General features: G+C 39.4%; 1 pseudogene; it reads left to right on the plus strand.

Annotated features, from left to right (window-relative positions):
* The first annotated feature begins 7,933 nt into the window (after positions 1-7,933).
* LOC149181021 (mogroside I-E synthase pseudogene) lies at positions 7,934-8,446 on the plus strand (annotated as a pseudogene).
* Positions 8,447-10,680: the final 2,234 nt, after the last annotated feature.

Consider the following 10,680-nt stretch of genomic DNA (forward strand, 5'->3'; position numbering starts at 1 on the left):
GTAATATACTCGGCTTCAGTTGTGGATAATGATATGGATGACTGTTTTTTGCTGAGCCAGGATACCAAACAGTCTCCTAGGATGAATGCATTTCCACTAGTACTTTTCTGATCATCTATATTTCCAGCCCAATCAGCATCGGTGTATGTAGTTACAGTCAGTGTTGAGCTCCTTGGGTACCAAAGACCGAAATTTGAAGTTCCCTTCAGATATCCGAGGATTCTTTTTACGGCTAATAAATGGGATTGTTTGGGAGCCGATTGAAATCTTCCCACCATTCCTATTGCTTGCATTATGTCCGGTCGTGTAGCTGTTAAGTATAGGAGGGCTCCAATCATTGACCTGTAATGAGTTGCATCTACTAGAGGGGAGTCATCATCTTTGCTCAGTTTTTAGTTTGTGGTCATGGGAGTGCTCATGGGTGCACAGTCCTCCATTCCATATTTTTTGAGCATGTCTTTTAGATATTTGGCTTGAGATATACACAATCCTGCTCTGGTTTGAGATACTTGAAGTCCAAGGAAGTGGGACAGTTCTCCTATCATTGACATCTCAAATTCTTTTGCCATGCTTTGAGAAAATTCATGGCTCATTTCATCATTATTACTAGCAAAAATCAGATCATCGACATAAACAAGAGCAACTAGTAACTTACCTTGATCTATCTTTATGTATAGATTGCTTCTAGCCACTCCCTTTTTGAAGCCTTGTTGTTGGAGATAGTTATCCAGTCTTGCATACCAAGCTCTAGGAGCTTGTTTCAACCCATATAAAGCCTTTTTCAACTTACAGACTAGGTCCTTTCCTGCTGTCAGATCAAAACCTTCTGGCTGCTCCATGTAGACTTCCTCCTTGAGTTCCCCATTTAGAAATGCTGATTTTAAGTCCATTTGATAGATTTTGAATCCTTTCGAGCAAGAAAATGCTAAGAACATCCTGATAGCTTCCATACGGGCCACTGGTGCAAATGTCTCTTCAAAGTCAACTCCTTCAATTTGTGAATAGACTTTGCAGACAAGTCTTGCCTTGTTTCTGATAACCTGTCCTTCCTCATTCATTTTATTTTTGAACACCCATTTGGTTCCTATAATGTTTTTGTCCTTTGGACAAGGTACCAGTTCCCATGTCTTGTTCTTCTCAATTTGGGACATTTCTTCTTCCATTGCTTTTACCCAATGAGGATCCTTGCTTGCTTCTGTGAATGTTTCTGGTTCTATCATAGATAGGAGGGCAATGGCTTTTCTCTTGGGTGAGGTTGTTATCCTTCTTCTGGTTTGCACACCTTCATCTCTATTGCCAATGATATGTTCTTCAGGATGGTATCTTTCTACATACTTCATCTTTGAAGGAGTATGAGATGGTTCTCTTTCCTCTTCTTCTTCTTCATCATCTATCTCTTCTTCTTTAGGTTCTTCTTCTTCAATGAGAAAGTCATCTTCCTGTTCTTCAATTTCCTTTTCTGGAAGATCTTCATCAACCTTTACATCGATGCTTTCCACTATTTTCTTCAGTCGAAAATTGTAGCACTTGTAAGCCTTGCTCCGTGGAGAGTATCCAAGAAATATCCCCTCATCAACCCGAGAATCAAATTTTCCAGGTGAACCATCATTTATTTTTATGAAGCACTTGCTTCCAAATATTTTGAAGTACTTCACCGAAGCAGGTCTCCCTTTCCATAGCTCATAAGGAGTTTTGTCACAATTTGGTCTTAATTGAGTCTGATTCAGTGTATAGACAGCTGTCCCTACTGCTTCCTTCCAGAATTTTGGCTGGAGGTCTGCTGCTAACAGCATGGTTCTTGCCATTTCTTGGACAGTTCGGTTTCGTCTTTCAACTACCCCATTTTGCTGAGGTGTTCTGGCAGCCGAGAATTCCCTTTTAATTCCATGAATATTGCAGAACTCACTGAACTCGTTTGATGTGAATTCTCCTCCTCTGTCTGTTCTGAGACACTTAATTTTTGAATCTTTTTCGTTTTCTATAAGGGCTTTTAGATTCTTAAAACACTCAAAAGTTTCAGATTTATACTTTATGAAATATATCCACATCATTCTAGTATAATCATCAACAAATAAAACAAAGTACCTTTCTCCTTGGAGTGCTTGATTTCTAGTTGGCCCACACACATCAGCATGGATGATCTCCAAGGGCTTTGATGTACAGTGTTCCTTTGTCTTGTGGCTGGTTCTGGTCTGTTTTCCATGTTGACATGGACCACACACTGCTTGCTTTGGTTTGGACAACCTTGGGATGTCTTGTACAGCTTTGGTCTTGCTGATATTCACCAGATTTTCGAAGCTGGTATGTCCAAGTCTCTTGTGCCACAACCAACTCTCATCTGCCTGACTCAAGTAGCATTTGTTTTCCTGAATCTTGTTCAGAACATAAATATTGTCTCGTGTTCTCACTCCTTTTGCCACAAGTTTCCCTGAGGCAGAGTTCCTTATTTCACAGTCTTTGGTGCTGAAAACAACCTTATGTCCTTGATCACAAATTTGGCTGACACTCAGAAGGTTGTGTTTGAGTCCATCAACAAGCATAGCATCTTGAGCTTTTCCTTTTCCATTGATCAGAGTAATTGTTCCTCTTCCTGCGATTTTTCCAGTTCCGCTTCCAAAGGACACATTCCCTTCCTTTTTGTTCAGTGAGATAAATTTCCTTCTGTATCCTGTCATGTGTCTGGATCACCCACTATCCATAAACCACTGGTTTCCATTATTTTGTGCAAATAGAGCCAGGCCGCATTTGTCCATTGCAGAGATCTTGCTACTCGTCTGTCTTCCTTTGAGTGGGCAGTTTTGTTCATAGTGTCCATTATTGTAGCAAAAAGAGCAAGTCAGATCAAATTTAGTCAAGGGATCGAATGAATTGAAGGTTTTGATTTGTACCTATCTTTTGGGAGCGTATGAGTTGATTACTCGGTCCTTTTGCGTTGTTTTTTCACTTCTGCGAGCCATACAGTGCCTAGCTTGGTGACCGAAGTTTTTACAGTGAAAACAGTGTCCAAGAAATACGGTTTTGAAGCAACCATGGTTTAATTCGCTTTCCTTTCTGAGAATTACTCCTCCCTCGTCCTTTGGATTTTTGATGGGCCCTTGGTGGAGTACAGGTTTGTATTTGCTGTAGCGTCCATGATTCGACTCCACATTCTTCTTTGGAGTAACTCTTTCTTTATTCTTGGAATCTGGGATGCACTTTTGATAAGATACTTCTTCATCTTTTGGGTTGCAGGAAAGTGCATCGACATAGCTTTTCACACTATTCTTAGTGCTTGAGGATTCTCCCTTGAAACCTATTCCAGACTTATCATGTTGAGGTTTTTGATTTTTCAGAATAGTATCAAGTATTTGAGAGCTTTTACAACCCTTTTTAATTTGCTCCAACTCCTTTCTCAGAGATACTACTTCGGCCTCACGTTATTCACAAGTCTCTTCTTTTTCCTTAAGCTTTGTTTCCAAGAGATCTTCTCTCCTTCTTATTTCCTCGTTTTCCACTTTGAGAGAGACAATTTTGTTTCGTAGTTTCTCGTTCTCTTCAATGGCACTTATTAACAGTTCATCCACATTTCCTTCTGGCCCCGAGTCATCATCATCTATGAGTGCCATGAATAATGCTTCTTGGCTTTCATCATGATCGCTTTCCTCATCTGATTTCTTTTTGATGACCATAAACTCATCCTCATCAGACTCACCTTGCTTGGAGAGAAGGTTTTTCTTATTGAACCCTTTCTTTTTGTATGTCATTCTTTTAGAATTTCTTTCATTATCACTGTCATGTTTATGAGGACATTTTGCTGCATAATGACCTATTTTACCACATTTAAAACAGATAAGAGGATACTTGCCTTTAAGCTTAGATACTCTCTTCAGCTTTCGTACATATTGAGCCAATTAAGATTCCACATCTGACTCATCACTACAGTCATTCCTTTCTTTCCCTTTCTTTGACTTTGAGGCCTTGAATGCTGCATCTTTGGAGCTAGGTCCACCTTTCCTCATTTCATAGGTAGTGAGAATTCCATGGAGTTCATCCATTTTGAGGGTGTCAAGATCCTTTGATTCTTCTATAGCACTTACTTTGGAGTCAAATCTGTCTGGAAGAGACCTTAATACCTTTTGTACAATAGTACTTTCTTCAACTTTTTCGTCCAATCCTTTCAGGGAATTTACCACTTTAGCTACTCGGAGGAGGTATGCTGCAATGTCTTCTTCCTCTTCCATCTTCAAACTTTCAAATTGTCTTCTATGAGTTTGAAGCTTTTCTTTTTTGACTTTTGAGTCTCCATCATACAAGCCGACTAGCTTCTCCCATATTTCTCTGGCAGAGTTACAGTGCATGATTTTTGTAAACTCGGAATCAGTGATTCCACTAGTGATAGAGTTCATGGATTTTGCATTTGCAATGTAGGCTTTCCTCTCGTCTTGGTCTATTGGAAGAGTGGAAGTCGCTCGATATTCAGTTTGACAAAAATGCCAGACTTCAGGTCCAAGGGACATTAAATAGTAAGTCATTCTTTTCTTCCAAAACCCAAAGTTAGTGCAATCGAACAGAGGAGGTTTTCCTAATGCTTCATGATTTCTCATCATGGTTGCTGATCCTTCTTCAAGCTATTAGGCTAGAATGAAGAACCCCGCTCTGATACCAATTGTTGGAAATACTGAGAGGGGGGTGAATCAGTATTTCTTATTCCCACTATTGTTTTACTAGTTAAAACATATATGTTCAGAACACAAAATGAACAGCACGAATAAATGCTTTTATTAATATAACTGTGCAGTAAAATAAATACAATAGATAGATGGTCACAATTGGTTGCCAAGCTCCAACTTAGACTTTGGTGAGGCTCCAACCTCCAGAGCACCAACTCTACTTTGCCAAGACACCAATCTTGGACTTAGGAGCACCAACTCCCAAGGACTTCAATCCTGTTCAATTCTGAGGCTCCAACCTCTTTGGTATACACTGCTTCTGCTGCCCCCTTTGCTTCTACTTCTTCCACTATCTCATACTCAGGTTATCCCATATCCCAACCACACATAAGTTCTCTGTTTTTGCTGCTTTTATATGCTCCATGCCTCTGTCCCTTCATTTCCTCTTTCTCACTGGCTCTTTGACTTCCTTTTCGTCACAGGCTCTTCGGCTTCCTTACTTTACATTTCCTCTGTCTCATCGTTTGCTTCTTCAGCTTCCCACTTTCGCTTTCATCTGTCTATCGAACGTTCCAATATTCACAGGACACGTACAAGAGGAAGAGAGGCCGCATACACAGAGAATACTTATTACAAGTTATACCTGTAACAACGTTCCTTTTATCCATAATTATTTTGACAAACACAGGGCTTTATAGTGTTTACGGAGGCTTTCATTTGGAGAGACTATACCATCAGGGCGAGCCCACACATCATGTTACCACCGGCATCATTCTGTCTATCGAAACCGTTATCATATGCATTCTGGCCCTTCAAACCGCGCGCAAGGCAAATATGAATTACACAGGAAATATGAGCAAAAACAGGTGAAAAAGGCTAAAGGACGGACTTCAAGAGTTATTCACCCGCAACTATAATGTATCGGGTCTGCCTTGTAATCGCAATCGGCGCTTTCATGTGGCAGGGTCTTAATGTGATTGTGATGGATGCGAAAATGCATTGAACCATAATTTAATCCCGCATCGGGTCCATGCCCATATCGCAATCGGCGTTTTGAAGTGGGAGGCTTTTATAAACTGTGCGATGGAGGCGATGTATTATAAAGTCCCTTTAAAATTCCCATCGGGTCCGCCACCTCGTATCGCAATCGGAGGATTGGGATGGACGGCCCTATATACATTGTGACATACTGCGGATGCGACATTATTATAAACCATATTTGAAATGCCATCGGGTCCATTTCAATCGGGTCGATATGTCATCGGGTTACTTAGCCGAAACCCCGATGCCGATATGCCGAAACACATATATGCGATATTGTTATGCGATATGCCGTCGGGTCCATATGATATCGCAATCGGAGGATTGGGCGGTGGCACAAGGCTGAACCCCCGATTAGCGATGCGCCGATATATGCCGAGATATATATTAATACTTATGTAATTGGGATATATCCGCCGAAAGGGGAAAATGCATACATCCTATTGCTTATTGAATAAAGCATATGTATATGGGTTTTATCGCACCCAAATAACTCCCGATAATATTAATGCATGCATATATGGGTTTCAATAAGCCTGATACCTCCCAATAAGATGTGTATGCTCTTGTAGGTTCTTCGTGGGCATGTATTACATGTAACACTCCTCCAATATGGCTCCTCTTGCTCTGATATTCTCCGTTTGCTCCTCTTCTTTGGCATATATATATATGGCTCCATCTGCTCTTTTGATGGCTCTGTGTGCTCTGTTAGCTCCTCTCGTCTCCATCTGCTCCTGTTTGCTCCTCTTCTTTGGCATGTGTATGGCATATATATATATATGCTCTGTTCTGCTTGCTTTGTTTGCTCCTGTAGCTCCGCTAACTCTATCTGCTCCATTTTCTCCTCTAGTGGCTTCATGCTCTGTTAGCTCCTCCGATGGCTCCGATATGCTCTGTCTCCTCCTCTTGAATATTACCATATTGACATCAATGACAATCTGTGTCCAACAATTTAATTAAAAAAATCCAATATATTATTTATTTATTTTATCAAAATCCCTCAATATATCGCACTTTTGTTAAAATAGTTGTGTGTATATATTTTAAATTTAAATTTAACTTCCTCTTAAATTTAACTTCCTATATTTAGGCCGATAGGCCTTCCTATGCATCAACTTCTTAGTCATCACTTTCACCTTGCTCCGTTCGATCAGGGGAGACACTTTCAACCATTGATTTGAAGTGTGATTGCTTTTTCCAATATGGCAAGATATTTTTACTTCTTTTTCCCATTCTTTTATGTTACTCTTGAAGATATTTTCACTACTTTTTCCGTTTCTTTAGTCTACCAATTGTTGTTGTTCTTCTTCCCTGGCTTTTGGCAAACACGGTTTTTCTTCCCTGGCTTGATTCTTGCCAATACTTTCTTCCTTAAACTGGTATGGATACCCATACTTCTAATTGGGTTCACTCTTCGCTTGATACCCTGAAATGCTATAATGTGTTCTGCTCGCTGGTGTGGTTTGTTCTGGGCGCAGTTTTGCATTTATGTTGAGCTCACTATATTCCGCCGAGACCCATCTGACTTAACAGAATTTTGTTGTTGTTCTAGGGGTTCTACACTAGCCCCTCAACCTATGTCAGCTTCCATCTTCTCCTACTCGGCTCGATTTGCAGGACATTACCCGACAGGTGCTTATTTTCCTTCAAATGGTCATAGACACGTGTTTTTGCTCTCTAGATAAGAGTTGTTAAATATTTTTTTTTCCTCTATTTCTTTCTACAAATAGTAACTGAATTCATGTTTTTGGACTCCAGGGGTATTGTTTCACCTACACGCGGGTTCTGGCAGTTAGAAGGCTCAGGATTTCACCAAAAGTTTTGGTTGTTCGGCTCTCGGGTTGATTCCAACTCAATATATCGATTCTTACCAATAGTTTCTTCCTTAAACTGGTATGGATACCCATAATTCTAATTGGGTTCACTCTTTGTTGGATACCCTGAAATTCTCTAATGGGTTCTGCTCGCTATTGTGCTTTGTTCTGGGAGCAGTTTGTTCTTGGCAATTATTTTGATGATCTCAAAAGAAAGGAAGTGAATTTGAACCCTCCGGTGCTGCATATTGGTCTGTTTCTTCCCTCTGGTTTTTTAAACGGTGAACATTCCAAGGACAAGTTGGAACGAGCATTTGGACAGAATGTGACTGTTCCGAGTGGCTGGATGCAAAGCCTAATCGTTCGTTTCTATACGTTTCCTTTGGGAGTATGGTTCATGTGACTAAAGCTCAGCTGGAGGCAATAGCGATGGGTTTGAAGGACAGCCGGCAGTTGTTCCTCTCGGCTCTTCGTCCATACATAGTCTCTGCAATAGTCTCAGATAGCTTACCCCATGATTTTCTGGATGAGATAAAAGGGCAGGGGCTCGTTGTTCCATGGTGCAATCAGCTGCAAGTGTTATCCCATCCGTCTGTTGCGGGATTCGTTACTCATTGCGGATGGAACTCAATGCTTGAAAGCATAGCTGGTGGAGTTCCCATGGTAGGGCTTCCATTTTGGGTGAATCAATTCACCAACAGCAAGCTCATGGTCGATGAATGGAAAATTAGATACAGATTGAGCGGTGGGAAAGGACTGATACTAAAGAAAGAGATATCCAAAACTATCAGAAAATTGTTCAGTGACGAAGGGACGGAGGTAAAGAAAAATGTCGAGGCTTTAAGAGACAGTGCAAGGACTGCGGTGCGAAGAGGAGGACCTTTGGATATAAACATTGAGAGCTTCCTAGAAGGTTTGAAGGGGAACTGTATCGGTAAATAACTGCATGATAGTGAACCATCTCACACATGTTTATCACTCGTATGATGCATGATGTTTTAGCTGAGTTTATAAATGTTTTAGTTGAATCTATACAAAAATTCTTTGTATAAATTGGAAGTTATTGAAATTGAGCGCTATTTGATCGTGTCTTTATATCTAAAATGTGTGGTTTCAAAACCATAAAATGAATTTAATTTAATTTCATGGTATTCTGATATGTGCTTCATTCCCTTTCTAAGTAGAGGATGATTTAATCGATTGCGCTTAATTTTACCAATGAATCATTATAACTATTTTCGTTTATCATAAGTGTAAATTTCTATATAATTTTTGTTTTCTTTTTTTTTTAATAATGATGGCGGTATTCACATCATTAAAATAAATAAATAAATGGATATTTATTTATTTTACAATTTTAGTTTTGTATTTACAAAATTTAATAGAAGTGTTTTAAAGAAGTATATTTTGCTATGAGTTAAAAAGTTAAATAAAAATGTTAAGAGAAAATGTTTTCCCAAAAACTCTATGGATCCCCTTAACAGTTGGATTTAGCAACCATTACTCCTCCATTGAGGTTTAGCCAAAAAGGACATCAAAAAATATATGGAAATTGTTTAATTATGTAGCCATTAACAATTACTTATATTGATGCTTGGTGGGAATTCTAACCAAACAATGTTCATATATAGAATTCTAACACATGTGGATTGCCATAGAACATAAGAGAACTAAACATAGAAAATACAAAAGTGAGTGACCAAGTGACATGATAGACTATTTGTCTAATATTATGACTTGAAAATGAGCATTGGAGTTGCCTTGGTTTCGAGTTGACGGTACAAAGCCACTGAATAGAGAAAGTGAAGTCTTCGTTTGCGAAACTTCCTAGGCTCGGGAGTCCACCTAAAGATGTTTCCAATGATTTCAATATCAAAGAAATATGGTCTGCCACCAAATTCCCTTGTTCCCAGTTGAAGGATATTGTTTCTCACTTTAGGTGGAATAGATTCAAAATGGTAAGTGACAAATTTCTAGCCAAATAAACACCGACATCAAGAAGTGGATGCTCTTGTCGCACCACCCCGACAACTACCTTGACGCAACCTCAAAGCTATGAAAGGACTTATAATAACCAAAGGTGACCAAACTAATGTATGACTAGACATAATTGGTGTTACCCATAATGGAACATGTGGTTTATAATAATGCCGAGGTGAAAATATAGGTAGATAGGGATTGGAATTTGAGTGAATAGGCCATGTTAGAAAGGCATCATCAACCACTAAAAGGATGATTGGCCTTAGATATTGTTGTAGGTATTCTTCTTCTAGACACTGGTGTTGTTGGTAGGGAAGGCATATAGAGATGTGCAAAATATTGTTAGGAAGATTAGGCACGTGATTTTTTCAGAACCAAATGGAAAATGTGCCTCGGTACGAGACACCACATAGTTCATGCTTTTGAAATTTTACTCAGAGAAAAGAAAAGTTGGATTTGGTATTGCATATGAATTATGAGATGTATTCTTCATATATGCTTGGCCATCTATACAGGTTTCTTGATTTTGGGTAATTAACTTACTCTAAAATGAAATAAGACATTCAATGTGTTCCTTGTAATATAGAGATAAACAAAACATCTAAAGAAAAGTAATTGCACAATGATCCAGTCCAAGAAAACAAGGTTTTCCACAAACCAATTAACTCTTCTAGAAAAATTCAACAATTCCAATTTAATAATCCTATCGGCATTTCTTTGTACCTTTTGGGACAATTGCTAGTTATATTTGATATTTAACTATTTGTTTTGACTTGTTTTTGCATCATAGTTATTAATTTCAAATCGATCCACATTTTTAATTTGTATTTTTTCACTAATGTCAAAGTTTTCATCCCCTTAATAACCTTCTAGATATTCTAATTCATATGGGTAAAGTAGGTAAATAACATTAATAAAATATTTCAAGGTCGTGGAGGCGGCGTAGTGGTAAAGTCGGCCTCGTCATGACGGACCGGTCTTGTGTTCAATCCCGAGCAAGGTCGTAGCTCGTCGTGCGAGTAGTAACCGAACCGGGCCAAGCCCACTACCTTTGTATAGTGATGTGTGGTTTGACGGTAAGTCACATGGGCGAAGCCAGGGACGACGGAAGTTCAAATCTCATTGAGTACAGTGACCTGCTGTGGTGGCGGCTAGAGGGGCGGACCCCCCTCCGGTGGGTGTGCTCTTGCTAAAAT

The sequence above is a fragment of the Pinus tabuliformis genome, chromosome 3_2 (assembly GCF_031772625.1).
Source record: "Pinus tabuliformis cultivar Carrire ecotype Pingquan chromosome 3_2, CPIR1, whole genome shotgun sequence".
Taxonomy (NCBI): Eukaryota; Viridiplantae; Streptophyta; class Pinopsida; order Pinales; family Pinaceae; genus Pinus; species Pinus tabuliformis.